Genomic DNA, 16,375 nt, shown 5'->3' on the forward strand with positions numbered 1-16,375 from the left:
GTATGAACAGTTAGTAAAGCCGCTGGATGATACTGTCATCCTTCAGAGTGAGTTTACAATTTCCTCTGCTAGGTAGACACAGTGGGGCAGATTACTTTATCCATGGGCTTATCCAATAAGCTGAGTGCAGGCAGCCCAATGTGTTCACTGAGACCTCTCCCCTTGGAAGATTTGAACCTTAATTCTTACCTCAACACTGTGAGGCTAATGAGCACTCTGCTTTCAGAAATTCTCTAACTTCTTATCTCTAGTTCCATGTAGCTTCATAATTTGGCTAAAGTCTTGAGGGAAATATCAGCTGTATGTCAAGATTTGTTTTCTGTTCCTCCCTTCTCAATGGGATCCTGGGTCCTCAAATCTCCAGTTTTTGTCTGTCCCGTTCTGGGAGATGGCCAAAAGCTTCTGTCTGGCCTCTCTGCTTCCCAGCAAGAGCCTTTGCCTGTAACCTGTCCAGACTTGTAGCCTCATGCAGCAATTAAAAATGTGACTATAGGATGTTGACACTTCTTTCAGTAGTTCCTCCCTCTGTGACCTTAGCCCCTCAAGTCTTGGTTGCCTCAAGGGCTCTCCCGTGTGGATGCAATCACATTTTATCTGGTTTTCTAGTTGTTTTCATGGGAGCGTTGGTTTACTACAAATTATTCCACAATAGAACTGGAGTCTGTAGATAATAAGAAGTGTAAATAGAGCTATTTTTTTTTTTAATTTTTCTTTGACAGAGAGAGAGCACAAGCAGGGGGAACAGCAAGGAGCCCCACTGAGCAAGGAGCCCCACATGGGGCTCGATCCCAGGACCCTGAGATCATGACCTGAGCCAAAGGCAGACACTTAACTGACTGAGCCACCCATGTGCCACAGTAGAGTTATTTTAAAGTTTGTGTCTGATGATTCAATTATCTGGAGTCCTTGTGAGTCTGTTTCTGTGGACTGCTGTTTCTTTTCGTTTTTATTCATGTGTTTGTTTTTTTAATGGTCTTTTAAATAACTTTAGGTATAATTGACACAGTAAATATACATAATGTATAGTCTGATATGTTTTAGCATATGTATACACCTGTGAAACCATAACCACAATGAAGAGAGTGAACATATTCATCACACCCAACATTTTCTTTGTGCCCTTTATAACCCCTGTTACCCTCCCCCTCAACCATCCACCAGTCAAGTTTCTGACACAATGGATGAGTTTGCATTTTTTAGAATTTCATGTCAATAAAATTATACAGTATGACCTCCTTTTTTTTTTCTGACTTTCTGTCTTTTCTGTTTATTCGTTTGGCTTATCAGGAACAGAAATGTATTTCTTACACTTATGGAGCTCTGGAAGCCCAAGATCAAGGTGTCTGCCAATTCAGTGTCTGGTAAGAGTCTGTTTCTTGTTTGCAGAAGGCCTGACTTCTTTCATTCAACCTATTGTTAGATTCATTATGTTATGTATAGTTACAGTATATTCTGTTTTTAATGCTGAATAGTATTCTACTGTATATATCAAAATTTATGTATTCATTCACCTGTTGATCACAATTTGGGTTTTCTTAGTCTATCTAAAGATTTCTCAATTTTATTAGATGTGTTAATGAAATAACTCTGGTTTTGTTGAATCTCTGTATTTTGCATGTTTTTTTCTGATTCATTAATTTATATTTTTATCTTTATTGTTTCCTTTGTTACAGATTTCTTTACATTTGTTCTACCTTTTTTTCCTACTCTTCATAGTGGAGATTTACCTCCTTAATTTTCAGCTTTATTTATTTATTTTTTATTTATTTAGAGCAAGTGAGCGAGCGAGCAGGTGTTGGGAGAGGGAGAGAGAGAATCTTAAGCAGCTCCATGCCCAGTGTGGAGCCCAAGGTGGGGCCTGATTTCATGACCCTCAGATCATGACCTGAGCAGAAACCAAGAGTCAGATGCTTAACTGACTTGAGTCACCCAGAAGCCCCTTCAGCTTTATTTTTAAAATATATGCTTTAAAGCTATGTATTTCTAAGAACTGGTTTAACTGTATTCCACAAGATCTATTGTCTAGGCCAAAATGTTTTCTATTTTTCTCTTTGACCTATGAACTGTTCAGAATATCTATTAATTTCCAAACAAATGGGAGGTTTTCTAGATGTTTGTTTTTGATTTCTAGCTTAATTACATTGAAGTCAGAAAACATATTCTATATGATTTAGTTATTGAAATCTGTTGAAACCTGACTTGTAGCCCTATATATGTACTATAATACATATGATAATTACATATATTTTAATAGTTATTTAACATAATTTGTATTAATTAATGTAATATAATTAATGATGATAATACATTTTTGGTAAATGTTTTATAAATGTGTTTTTTGGATACCTAGGGTAGGTTTATTTCTATTTCATGCCTTCTTTCCCTTTCTTCCCCAAGGACCATGTCTTTTGTGGTTGCTGCTCAGATCTTTGGATGGTTTCTTATTGTTCTTATCCCTGATATGCGCCAAGCTTCATAGTTACTTCCCCAGGAGGGTGCAAAAATGCAACTCAGTTACATAGCTTCTTCCCCAGGATTGACAAATGCCATCAGGAAAAAATTAGCCTTGTTGATTTTGGCTAAGCTCTTGGATGTTTTCAAGAAGGTTCTAAACATTTTGTCTAGCATATTTGGTCATCACCAGTGGATGGCTAATCTGAATCACCTATGGTGTCATTACAAGAAGTGCAAGTTTCAAATGAATGCAATTTTATTTATAGACTGTTCCTGGGATTGTTTAATCCATAGTAAAGAATAATTTTGAATTTAAAGTCAGGTCCCTCTATAATAGCTATATTTTAGCCATCATTTAGATTGATAAAAGTGTATGTTCATGAAAAATAAGGTTTTAAAAATATTACAGGAGTGTCTGAGTGGCTCAGTCGGTTAAGTGGCCAAATCTTGATTTCAGCTCAGTCATGATCTCAGGGTCCTGGGATCAAGCCTCACATTGGCTCCATGCTCAGCAGGGAATCTGCTTTAGGACTCTCTCTCTTCCTCTGCCCCCCTCCCACATAAATAAATAAATCTTTAAAAAATATTATAAGAAAATATAAATATTCAAATAAGAAAGATAGATATTACTTAGTGATAGAATGGATTAGGATAGGAGACACTTTTAAAGATCACTCCATTCCCTTTAGCTATCAACCTCCTATCCCTCCATTACCCCCACTCCTACGTAACTACTAATTTACTTTCTGCCTCTGTAGGTTTTTCTATTGTGGATATTTCATATAAACGGAATCACATGATATGTGGTCTTTGTGACTGGCTTCTTTCACTTAACATCTTTTCAAGATGCATCCATATGTATCAGTACTTTTTTAACATTCTTTTTTAATTTTTAATTTTAATTTTATTTTTTTCATCATGATAAGTATACTCTTTAATCCCAATTACCTATTTCATCCATCCTCCTACCCACCTCCCCTCTGGTAACCTTCAGCTTGTTCTCTAGAGTTAAGAATCTGTTTCTTGGTTTATCTCTTTCTCTCTTTTTTCCCCTTTGCTCATTTGTTTTGTTTTTAAGTTCATACATGTGAGTGAGGTAATATAGTATTTTCTTTCTCTGACTGTTTAGCATTATACTCTCTAGCTCTATGTTGTTGCAAATGTATGATTTCATTCTTTTTTGCGGCTGAAAAATATTCCATTATACACACACACACACACACACACACACACACACACACACATCACATCTTCTTTATCCATTCATCTATTGATGAACACTTGGGCTGCTTCCATAGTTAGGCTGTTGTAAATAATGCTGCAATGAACATAGGGGTGCATGTATCCTTTTGAATTAGTATTTTTGTATTTTTAGGGTAAATACCCAGTAGTGTGATTACTGGATCATATGGTATTTCTGTTATTAACTTTTGAGGAACCTCCATCCTGTCTTCAACAGTGGCTGTACCAGCTTGCATTCCCACCAGCTGTGTATGAAGTTTCCTTTTTCTCTACATCCTCACTAACACTTGTTGTTTCTTGTGTTTTTTTTTTATTTTAGCCATTCTAACAGGTGGGAGGTGATATCTCATTGTAGTTTTGATTTGCATTTCCCTGATAATGAGTGATGTTGAGCATCTTTTCATGTGTCTGTTGGCCATCTGTATGTCTTCTCTGGAGAGATGGCTGTTCATGTCTTCTGCCCATTTTTTTTTTTTTTAAGATTTTATTTATTTATTTGAAAGAGAGAGAATGAGAGAGAGAGAGAGAGAGCACACACATGAGAGGGGGGAGGGTCAGAGGGAGAAGCAGACTCCCTGCTGAGCAGGGAGCCCGATGTGACACTCGATCCCGGGACTCCAGGATCATGACCTGAGCCGAAGGCAGTCGCTTAACCAACTGAACCACCCAGGCGCCCTTCTGCCCATTTTTTAATTGGGTTGTTTATTTTTTGGGTATTGAGTTGTAGTAGTTCTTTTTATATTTTGGATACTAACCCTTTATTTGATAAGTCATTTGCAAATATCTTCTTCCATTTAGTAGGTTACCTTTTAGTTTTGTTGATTGTTTTCTTTGCTGTGCAGATACTTTTTCTTTTGATATAGCCTCAATAGTTTATTTTTGCTTTTATTTCCCTAGAAAAATGTTGCTATAGCCAATGTCAGAGAAATTACTGTCTGTAATCTCTTCAAACATTTTTATGATTTCAGGTCTCACACTGAGGTCTTTAATCCATTTAGAGTTTATTTTTGTGTATGGTGAAAGAAAGTGGTCCAGTTTTATTTGCATGTAGCAGTTCAGTTTTCCCAACACCATTTGTTGAAGAGATTGTCTTTTTACTATTGTATATTCATTCCTCCTTCGTCAAAGATTAATTGACCATATAATTGTGGATTTATTTCTGGATTTTCTATTCTATTCCATTGATCTATGTATCTATTTTTATGCCAATACCATACTGTTTTAATTACTACCACTTTGTAATATAACTTGAAGTCTGAAGTTGTGATACATCCAGTTTTGCTTTTTTTTTTTTCCCCAAGATTGCTTTGGCTATTTGACGTCTTTTGTGGTTCCATACAAATTTTAGGATTGTTTATTCTAGTTCTGTGAAAAATGTTGATATTTTGATGGGATTTCATTAAATATGTAGATTGCTTTGGATAGTATAGACATTTTAACAATATTTGTTCTTCCAACTCACGAGCATGGAGTATTTTTCCATTTATTTTTGTTGTCTTGAATTTTTTTCCTCAGTGTTTTATAGTTTTCAGAGTATAGGTCTTTCACTCTTTGGTTAAGTTTTTTCCTAGATATTTTATTGTTTTTGGTGCAATTGCAAATGGGATTGTTTTCTTAATTTCACTTTCTGCTGCTTCATTATTAGTGTATAGGAACGCCACAGATTTCTGTACATTGATTTTGTATCCAAAACTTTAGGCTAGGACTTTCAGTACTATGTTGAATAAAAGTCATAAGAGTGGACACCCTTGTCTTGTTCCTGACCTTAGGGGAAAAGCTCTCAGTTTTTCATCTTTGAGTATGATGTTGAATGTGGGTTTTCATATAAGGCCTTTATTATGTTGAGGTATGTTCTCTTTAGACCTACTTTACAGAGCATTTTTATCATGAATGGATGCTGTACTTTTCAGATGCTTTTTCTGCATCTATTGAAATGATATACGGTTTTTATCCTTTCTCTTATTGATGTGACATATCATATTGATTGTTTAGCGAATATTGACCCACACTTGCATCCCGGGAATAAATCCCACTTGATTGTGGTATATGATTTTTTAAAATGTGTTATTGAATCTGGTTTGCTAATACTTTGTTGAGGATTTTTACTTCTATATTTATGAGAGATATTGACTTGTAGTTCTCTTTTTTTTTGAGGTGTCTTTATCTTGTTTTGGTATCAGGGTGATACTTGCCTCATAGAATGAATTTGGAAGTTTTCCTCCTATTTTTTGGAATAATTGAGAAGTTGGTATTAACTCTTCTTTAAATGGTTGGTGGAATTTTCCTGTGAAGCCATCTTGTTCTACACTTCCTTTTTTGGGAGTTTTTTGATTACTGATTCAATTTCATTGCTGGTAATTGGTCTATTCAAACTTTCTATTTCTTCCTGCTTTAGCTTTGGTAGGTTATATGTTTCTAGGAATTAATCCATTTCTTCTAAGTTGTCCAGTTTGTTGGCATATAGGTTTTCATCTTATTCTGTCACAATTGCTTGAATTTCTGTGGTGTTGGTTGTTATTTCTCCTCTTTCATGAGTGATTTTGTTAATTTGGGTCCTTTCTCTCTCTCTCCCTTTCATTTACTTATTTATTTTGATGAGTCTGGTTAGAGGTTTAGCAATTTTGTTGATTTTTTTAAAGAACCAGCTCCTGGGGCGCCTGGGTGGCTCAGTCGGTTAAATGTCCAACTCTTGATTTTGACTCAAGTCATGATCTCAGGGTCATGAGATCAAGCCCCAAGTCAGGCACAGCATCTGCCTGAGATTCTCACTCTCCCTCTCCCTCCGACCCTCCCCCCACTCATGCTTTCTTTCAATCTCTCTCTCTCCTTAAATTAATTAAAAAAAAATCTTTAAAGAACCAGCTCCTGGTTTCATTGATCTATTCTATTTTTCTAAGTTTCTATTTCATTTATCTCTGCTCTAATCTTTATTATTCCTTCCTTTTGATGGGTTTGGGTTTTACTTGTTCTTTTTTCTAGCTCCTATAGGTAGAAGTTTACGTTGTTTATCTGAGACTTTTCTTGCTTTTTGAGGTAGGCCTATATTGCTATAAACTTCCCTCTTAGAACCAATTTTGCTGCATCCCAAAGATTTTGGACCATTGTGCTTTCATTTTCCTTTGTTTCCATGTAATTTTTGATTTCTTCTTCGATTTCTTGGTTGACAAAGTCATTGTTCAGTAGTATGTTACTTAACCTCCACGTATTTGCGTTCTTTCCAGATTTTTTCTTATAGTTGATTTCTAGTTTCACAGAGTTGTGGTCAAAAAAGATGCATGGTATGACTTCAGTTTTTTAAATTTGTTGAAACTTGTTTTGTGGCCTAATATGTGATCTATTCTGGAGAGTATTCTGTATGCACTTGAAAAGAATGTATATTCTGCTCTTTTAGGATGAAATGTTCTGAATGTGTCTGTTAAGTCCAGCTGGCCCAGCGTGTCGTTCAAAGCCACTGTTTGCTTGTTGATTTTCTGTTTGGATGATCTGCCCATCAATGTAAGTGGGGTATTAAAGTCCCCTATTCTTTTATATGGCTGAATAATACTCTATTGTATGAATGTACCACATTCATTTATGTATTCATTAGCTGATGGACATTTGGGTTGTTTCCATTTTTGGCTGTTATAAACATGCTGCTATAAATATTCATATATAAGTTTTAGGGTTTTTTTGTTTTAATTCATATATAAGTTTTATATACACATATATTTTCATTTCTCTTGGGTATATACCTAGGAGTGGAATCACTGGTTCTTATGATATTTCTGTTTAACTATTTGAGGAACTCCAGACTCTTTTCCTAAGTGGCTACCTCATTTTACATCCCCACAATTAGTGTATGAGGGTTCTTGTTTCTCCATATCCTCATCAAAACTTGTTTTTAGATGACTTTGATTCTAATAATCCTAGTAGGTATGAAGTGATATCTCATTGTGGTTTTGATTTGCATTTCTTTGATGACTAATGAGGTGTAGCATCTTTTTATGTGCTTATTAGCCAGTTCACTGATATAATGTCTTTAGTTTAAGATCCTTTGCCCATTTAAAAAATTAGGTTATTTGTATTTTTATTATTGAGTTTAAGTGTTCTTTATTTTTTTTTAAAGATTTATTTATTTGAGAGAGAGAGAATGAGAGAGCACATGAGAGGGGGGAGGGTCAGAGGGAGAAGCAGACTCCCTGCCGAGCAGGGAGCCCGATGCGGGACTCGATCCAGGGACTCCTGGATCATGACCTGAGCCGAAGGCAGTCGCTTAACCAACTGAGCCACCCAGGCGCCCTTAAGTGTTCTTTAAAGGAGCTAGAGTGACATGAGCAAAATGATGGCCTAAGAATTCCCAGTGCTCATCATTCCCCAGAAATGTCAATCGGAACAAATATCCACATTCAAAAATACCTTCACAAGAGCCAGGGATTCCAGGTGAGGGATTATAGCACCTGCGTGACGTACACACATAAGAGAAGATGCACTGAGGAGCGTAGGAAAAATTGACGCTACCCTCATCCTGCCTCCCTCAAGCCCGGGCAGCCCAGCGTGGAGAGAGACACCCTCCTTGTGGGAGGAGAATGAAGTGAGCATGTGAACCCCAGACCTGGCCTGCCCCAGCACCAGGCCCACTCTGGTGACTCACATTCCCAGCCCACCCTGGTACCAATCTGGTCCCATGGACCCAAGCTATAGACCTATTGCCCCAGCACCAGGGCAGCACCCACGAACCCACCTGGGCCATGCCGGTGCCAAAACAGCCCATGCAGACCCAAATCTTCTGAGGCCCCGGGTTATTTGGCCAATGCCCATAGCCCCAGGCTCCAGAGTTATCCTAGCACCAGGCTGGCCCCTGTGGCCCCAGCTTGCAGCACTGCTTGAGTGAAACCAGGGTCTAGGTCCATTCCAGTATCAGGAACATAGATGGTGGCCTATCCCAATGGCCCCCAGTGCCTGGTTGGCTCCTATGGGCCCCCATATACCCAGCTCCCAGGCTCTTCTTCGGAGGTTCAAGCACCAGGCCTGACCCAGTGAACCCAGGCTCTAGGCCTGCCCTGTGGACCCAGGCACCAAACCTCCCACCTGCTGACCCAGGCACCAGCCCCGTCTACCCAAGAGCTCTAGCAACAACCCCCTAAGAGAACAATTACAGACAGCACACCCTGAATGTCTGGAAGAGCTGACTGGTGGAAGGCTTTGTCATTGAATTAAATACTTACATTGAATTAAAAAATATATTAAATATATATTTAAATTCAACAGAAACTAGAATAAATAAATCCTCTTTGATTCTGAGGTAGTGATTAGACGTATCTTTTCATGATTACTCTTCTGTTTACCAGAACCAAGAAATAAGTAGAGTCAGTTGGCATTTTGCCTTTATTGCCGGGGTAAGAATATATTTCTGCCTCACAAGGGGTATTGTAGGTAGAGGACCACAGTTCTGGCACTGGTGGTGTTCACGTCAAAGCCTCAGTCGGCCAGTGTGTCCTCGCTGGCACGACCCGTCCCCCACGCCCGGGAAGCCGGTGCTGAGCGGGGATTAGAATGCCAGCATCTGATGCACAGGGTCGCTTCCTGCTCCCCCTTGGAGTCCTGACAAGAAATGACCTTGTTCAATCCTGCTGAGCTTCCTAGATTTACTGGGCTTACAGCAACACATGGGAAGGAGATTATGTTTATTTTTAAAACGCAAAAAAATGCAACCTTCCCAAGGCCTTTGTAGTGTCTGTGTGCAACAATACACACACACACACACACACACACACACACAATGTATGTATAATCACTTCTAATTAACTTCAGCTCTTCCTGCAAAACTAAGTGTGAAGTCTTAAAGACTTGTCAGCTTCTCTGCCTGTGAAATTTATCTACTCCTAATTGTGAATAACAATACATTCAAGGTTAGCTATAAATGACTCAGATTTCCCAGGAATCCAAAGTCTTAAAACCACATTTGAAGATGAATACATTTACACAAAACATTTTTGTAGTAAGCTTCCAGATCAAAATATAGTTATTTATGCTGATCCAAAGTGCCTTTTTTCTAAAGGAGGATGGTGTGTTGTTTCTCTGCTATCTTTGAAAAAAAGAAACTTGATTGATATCAAAGTAAGCTCAGATGTAAAAGGTATAAAGCGGCAAAGATGCCTAAAATAAGGATGAGGGTATCATTACAGTGGATTGAAAAAACGGATTCAGTTTACAATTTCACAAAATAAAATATCCAAAGAGCAAATATTAAATAAGATTCCACCCCCCCCCCCCGCCATGTTCTCAATAGCTTTTAGAGTACCGTAGACTCTTCCAGCTTTTACCACTAGATGTCATGAAGAGCCCAGTGAACTATCATAGACTGTCTTCCCGAGTACGGTCTGTTACAGAACCTTTGTAAGTTTTCCCCAATTTTGTACTTAATTTGGATAGGAAGTAATTTCCTTTGGGATTTGTGTCAAAATATTCATTGTGGATTAATGTTAAGTAAGATGTTAGAAACTATTAGAAAATGTGATCGGTTATCAACTGCTGGGAAGCACAGCTATTAAAGCATGGGGAGTGTCTCCGGGGAGAATGTTGTCTGCCCCATGGCATATCTGAGCTGTGCTTAAAGTCTGTTCTGGACTACGGTTCACTTAGGATCCCCAGTCTTCCTTTCCTTTTGAAATAGGCATGGGTTTGTCACATATGCAGTCACCAAGACTTCATAGGATTTTTGGTAAAATTAGGTCAGTGAGAGGAACAATAGAGGGGGGGACATTGGTGGTCAGGTTGAGGATGTTTGAATTTAGACTTTGAGATCCACTAATCAGAGTAATTCTGGAGGAAGACAAGTAGATGGGTGGAAGTTTAGAGAGAGAGAATTTGACTCAATATAAGGAAGAACTTTCTAAATAAAATATAGCCCATCATTTGAACCCAGTGCTCTATGAAGCAGTAGTGTCCCTTGTCACTGGAAAGATTTAAGCACCAACAGAGTGGCCCTCAGTAGTGCAGAAAGAATCTCTTTTTGGGGTTGAAAGTTGGACTAAGTGACTTCTAAGATTCTCTAAGAGCCACAATTCTATACCCAGGGATGTCCATTATTTAATAACAAAGAAGGCAGCAAGGAAAGAGCTGAAAATGGGTCCTTAGGTAAATACAAATATATATTTGAGTTTACTTTACCAGGAAAAAATGGGTTCTTGAAACCACACAGGGGAATTACAATGGGACTGCCTGGGAAAAACTGGAAAGAAGGCACCGTTGGACTTTGCTGTTCCCAGCCTCCGCCTCCTGAATCCTCTCCATCCCCAGGGCCCATCACTTCTCTCCCAAGAAAACATGCCCCCCTTGCTCTTCCTAACCAAAAGCTGATCTGACCCAGTCTTTAAAAAGTAAATCTGAGAAGAACTTCAGTGACAATCTTTTTAATGTGTTACATTTTCTTAGGGAATAATGCCTCAAGGCTACGCTAATGGAATAAAAGTCAGTTTGGGGATGGCGGGTGTCCGCTGGCCTGCAGGGGAGGAAAAGGGCCCTGGTTTGACCTCCTAACAGTTGCCTTTTGTGCCAAGACCATAACCCCAGAGTATGGCTGGCCCTTGAAGTATATCACTTGAGCTCCAGAGACTGATACAAAACAAAACAGAATATTTCCACATACTCTTTGCTCTTAAAAACAAAACAAAACAAATTACAGCTGAGCCATGACTTAAGCCCACCCAAGACCTTGAGGTATATATAGCATCTGACCCCGATGTATTTCAGGAGAATGACTTGACTGTCCATCAAATTAATTCAATAAAAGGCAGGTTTTATCACATCTTCCTGAACTGAGAGTTTGGTAGAACATCACATGGTTAGCCTGTAAGATGGATTTAAAATATCCTTCTTATGCCAAGACTGAAAAAAATTTACACATGCTCACATTTTCTAGGTGCACAAAAGAGTTAAGTGCTGGACTGTTTACCTGGATTCTGGACCAGATGTTAAATGAAATCCTTTCTCTTCCGTTCCCCACGGACAGAGACCACCCACAGTATCACAGATACTTAGAGTGGAGGTGAACCACAGGGGTCATTTAGCTCAATCTCTTACTTCCACCGATGAGGAAACCGAGGCCCAGAGTCACTTGTTCTGACTGGCAACACACTGTCCCTCCACCATGCTGTCTCCTTCCCAGAGGGTGTGTGCTGAAAATGCAGACCCACATTTGTGCTGACCCAGGCACACACCTTCATCTGCCCCGCCCCGGGAATCAAGAACAGAGAAACAGAGATAGCTGTGTGGGGTGGAAGGGGGGCCTACTGCCATCAGCTATCTCAGTGGTTCTTCCTATCTTATCACCGAGAAATGAACATATTAACTGCCACCTGGCCCCCTGCTTTGAAAAGTTATGTCTATGAAACAAACCCCATTTGTTAAATATTCATTTATTTTCCTACTAAAAAGAGGAAATAAAGACAGGCATTGCTATTCTGATCAGTATGGAGAGCCGGGGTGACGCAAACCCAGCTCGTTGCAAAGAAACTCAGCGTGCTAGCCTGAACCACCGTCCAGATGATTTCCTTTAGGAGTATTGAAACCAGTCGAGGACCTCCAGAAGTCTGGAAGCTCTGGTTGATAATACTGGCCCGAAGGACACTCCCACGATTCCTTGGCCTCAACTTCATTACCACCAGTGTCTGAGTTAACCATGGTTCACCATGGGGTAGGTATGAGGTGAGGGGCATGCCACGAACCACCATCATCTTGCACGCGCCCCCTTGCTCCTCAGACTCTACCTCCCACTCCTTTCTTCAAATTGTTCAGCTCACTGGGCTGAGTCACAATGGCCAACCTGCTGTTTCTCAGTTATTCCAGGAAGAGCCCCAACTCTGGGCCTTTTGTGCTCACTGTTGCTACTCTCCAGAATTCTCTTCTCCCGAGTAGCTCCAAGCCCAGCCCCTCACCTGCTTCAGGGCTTACTCAGATGCTGCCTTCCCCTTTGCTCTCTTCCTGGCCACCCCATCTGCAACTGCAGCACCCTTCTCCCCACTACCACCCCCCACACCAATTCCCCCACTTTCCACCCCTCTTCCCTACTTGATTTCTCTCCTTATCAATCCAAGAAACCAAATATTTTCCTCGTTTACTGTCTGTCTCTCCCAGCAGAGTGTAGACTTCATGAGAACAGAACTCACCATCTCTTTTGTTTCCTGTGATGTTTGGTGCCTGGGACATGTGCTTGGCTCAGAGTTGGCACTCAGTAAACCTTTCCTGAGGGAATACACGAATGAATGCAAACCATCTTGCGTGTTCTGTACAACACCAGGCTAGGATCTTACGGGGAAGTGATGTAATGTTGCAGTAGGCTCTGGGTGCACCATTCTAGTAGAAATCACACAGAACTGTGGGTGGGAGACCCTGGGCTGTCATCAGGGTTCCATGAGCATCTCACTGTGTGACTTTAGGCCAGTTGTATTACCTCTCGGTACCTTACTATTCCTACTTTACACCTGAGAAGACTAATACTAGTCTTAACTCTCTCACAAGGATTTATAGTAATAAAATGAGACAAGGCATACAGGCACTTTGAAAAGTCAGACAGCCCGTTCAGTGGTAAGAGATTCTTCTTCTTTGAAAGAGTAATTGTGTGTTCAAGAGAGAAAGATTTAAGAGAGCTTCTGGATCTAGTGTTGAGAGAGGAATCGGAAAAGCAGTGAAGGTCTACATGGAACGCTCAGTATGTAACATCCCAAACAGAGATAATTTGGGAGCAGAGGAGGTTGAAAGTCTGTGTCTTGCAACCCACACCAGAAATCCACAGCCGGGACTGGGGAGGTAAAGTATTCCTCGCACAAGCACTTTAGGCCAAGTGATGAGAAGGATTGATTCAGGTTGTGATAATGACCACTTATTTTAATAATAATAGCTACCACTTACTTCACTTTCTATTATGAGCTCCATTCTATGGGTTTTAACTGAGTTGGTTAATCCTCACTAGACTCTGCAGTAGGGATTATGATCTCTGTTTTATGGGTCAAAAATTGAGGCTTAGAGAAGTGAAAGGATCTGACCAAGTGCACACAGTCTAGTGCCCGTGGTGTCAAACCTGTCCATGTTCTGCCCTGCAGCCTTGCTTTCCATTCATTCTCAGCCAAGTACGAGAGAAGAAAGCTGAATCAGGATTCTAGATTCAAAATCAGGAATTTTTATAAAGTTAAACTCTTATTTTCTTCCTTAAAATTAGCATCTCACAGTGTAGGACCTAATGAAATACAATCTTTCTTCATTCTCCAGTCTTTGCATTTGCATTAATCTTATCTCTTTAAACGGCTTTGAATTGCCCATAGTACTAACACACACTAGTACTTAACTCCACGGTACCTAACATTTCCCATAGCACATACCACACTTGATTACTTGTTTGGTTAAATGAATTCAGTTTTCTGAATGCTATTAAACAGCCACATGACCATTTTTGGGAGTCTTCTTCATCCCCTTCCCCCAACCCCCCAAAATGAAATGAATATTCAATTAGAAAAGTCGGTGAGAGGGGCGCCTGGGTGGCTCAGTCGTTAAGCGTCTGCCTTCGGCTCAGGTCATGGTCCCAGGGTCCTGGGATTGAGCCCCGCATCAGGCTCCCTGCTCGGTGGGAAGCCTGCTTCTCCCTCTCCTGCTCCCCCTGCTTGTGTTCCCTCTCTCGCTGTGTCTCTCTCTGTCAAATAAATAAATAAAATCTTTAAAAAAGAAAAAAAAAAAAAGAAAAGTCGGTGAGATAGAGAAGGTTCCATTTAAGGATTTTTATAAGAGTGAGTTGATGGTGGTGGTCCTGACTTTTCTTTGTACGTCTAAACAGACTCAGGAAACTTAGACATTTTCACCCAAAACACACTGATGTATCAATTCATTTTTGCACTTTCCAGCTTCGAAAAGGGGAAGTTACTCATTTTCCAAAATATGAACAATATATAAAAAAGAAGATCTAATTTTCTACCCAATTGTATAATTCTGGGATCTTCATGGTTTAAGGCACCTAAAATGCACTTGAGCTCTGGAAAAAGAGAAGCCAACTTTCAGAGAACTGATGTGTTTTCTTTCCTTCCGCAGGATTGTATTGGGAAACCACCACAGACTATTATAGTCTGAATTACTGCTTAACCTAAAGGCCTTTTAACTGACTAGAAAATGATTGCCCACAACTTGGCATTGAGAAGCCCAAAACCACAGCGGACATAGCTAGAAAAAAAAAAGAGGAAAACACATGTAATGAAGCTGTTTATACTCATTCAAAAGTCTACATATGTATTTAAACAGAAGTTATAAGCCAAGCCTCCCTTTCAAGAGGTCCTGAGGAAGTTTTTTTTTGAGGGGAGAGGAGCAGGGACAAGCTATGTTCTTCTAAACCTAAAACAATCTCTGGTGTACTTCCCAACACCACGGGCGACAGAAATTTAATTTAGATGTATTTTACACCAAAGGATATACTATAGACATTGCAGCTCAATCTCACATTTCTTAATTTTTTTCACTATACACAATGGAAACAACATGTCCTTAATTTTCTACAGGTGGAGAGGGAAGGAGGCAGTCTGTATTGTGTGTGTGTGTAAATATTGGCTTTCTTTCTCTCTCATTATAACTTCCTTATAATATGGACATTGAGTGACATCACCAACACTCATGTTAAAGACCAGTTGGATTTTGGTAACTGTTTTCTTAGGTCTTGCAATACTTAAGTTGACTTACATACTTCCTATATGGTAATAGGTTCCAATTTGTATAAATTAATAAAAGTTCAGGAGTGTAGATTATTAGTGTTGCACCATCCCCCTAACCAACATCTTGTGATGTCTGGAAGAAAAACAAAATCACTAGCAAGTTCGATGGAATGGAAGGAAAAAAAAAAAAAAGCAAGAGACATTTCCTATTGACTCCAATTAAAAAATTTTTGCAAATCATTGCCTACATCTTGGGTTGTGCACTGTGCAGTCCTCACTGGCTTTTAATTTGCTTTCAAGTGCAGTTCAAGGTGTGGATATTGATCTATAAACCCCTGATGGTTGATCCCTGGGTACCAAGCTACATCTCTTTGTTTACCATTGTGACAGCTGAGGTCAATTAGAGTGCTGGCTCACAATCCTCATTTCCAAACACCCTGAAAAGCTGTCCTTGATGAAGTACCCCTAGCTCACGAATCTCCCCTCCTGGATGGTCTGCGTCGGAAAGATTTGCAAAGCAAGGCCATTTAGCCCAAATCTCCATTCCACTTACTCACCTTCTGTTAGGTCATTTTACCGACTCAGGTTGGGGTACTAACCCTTTCTTTAAAAGTTTGACGTATTTGATTCTGGGCATCATGAACAATTCTCGCTGAGACTGTCTTCTGCTGTCCATGGTGCACATGGTGTCCGTGTCCGTGCAACTCGAAGTGTGATTCACCAACCAGCAGCAGCGCCTGGGAGTTTGTTGAGGGTGCACATTCTTGGGCCCCATCCCACACTTAGTGAATCAGTAACTATGGGGATGGGGCCAGCAATCTGTGGTTTAACAAGCCCTCCAGGTAATGCTGATCCACGCTCACGACTAAGAACCATGGGTATATGTGATGATTTCAGGAACTATGGCGACTTCCCCCTCTCCCTCCCTCCCTCCACACCATTCAAATCTCCCTCCACCTGTTACACACCTGAACTTCACTGGATTAACATCTTCTCTGTCGTTTAAAGCGTTG

The sequence above is a fragment of the Phoca vitulina genome, unplaced genomic scaffold, assembly GCF_004348235.1.
Source record: "Phoca vitulina isolate PV1807 unplaced genomic scaffold, GSC_HSeal_1.0 scaffold27, whole genome shotgun sequence".
Classification (NCBI taxonomy): Eukaryota; Metazoa; Chordata; class Mammalia; order Carnivora; family Phocidae; genus Phoca; species Phoca vitulina.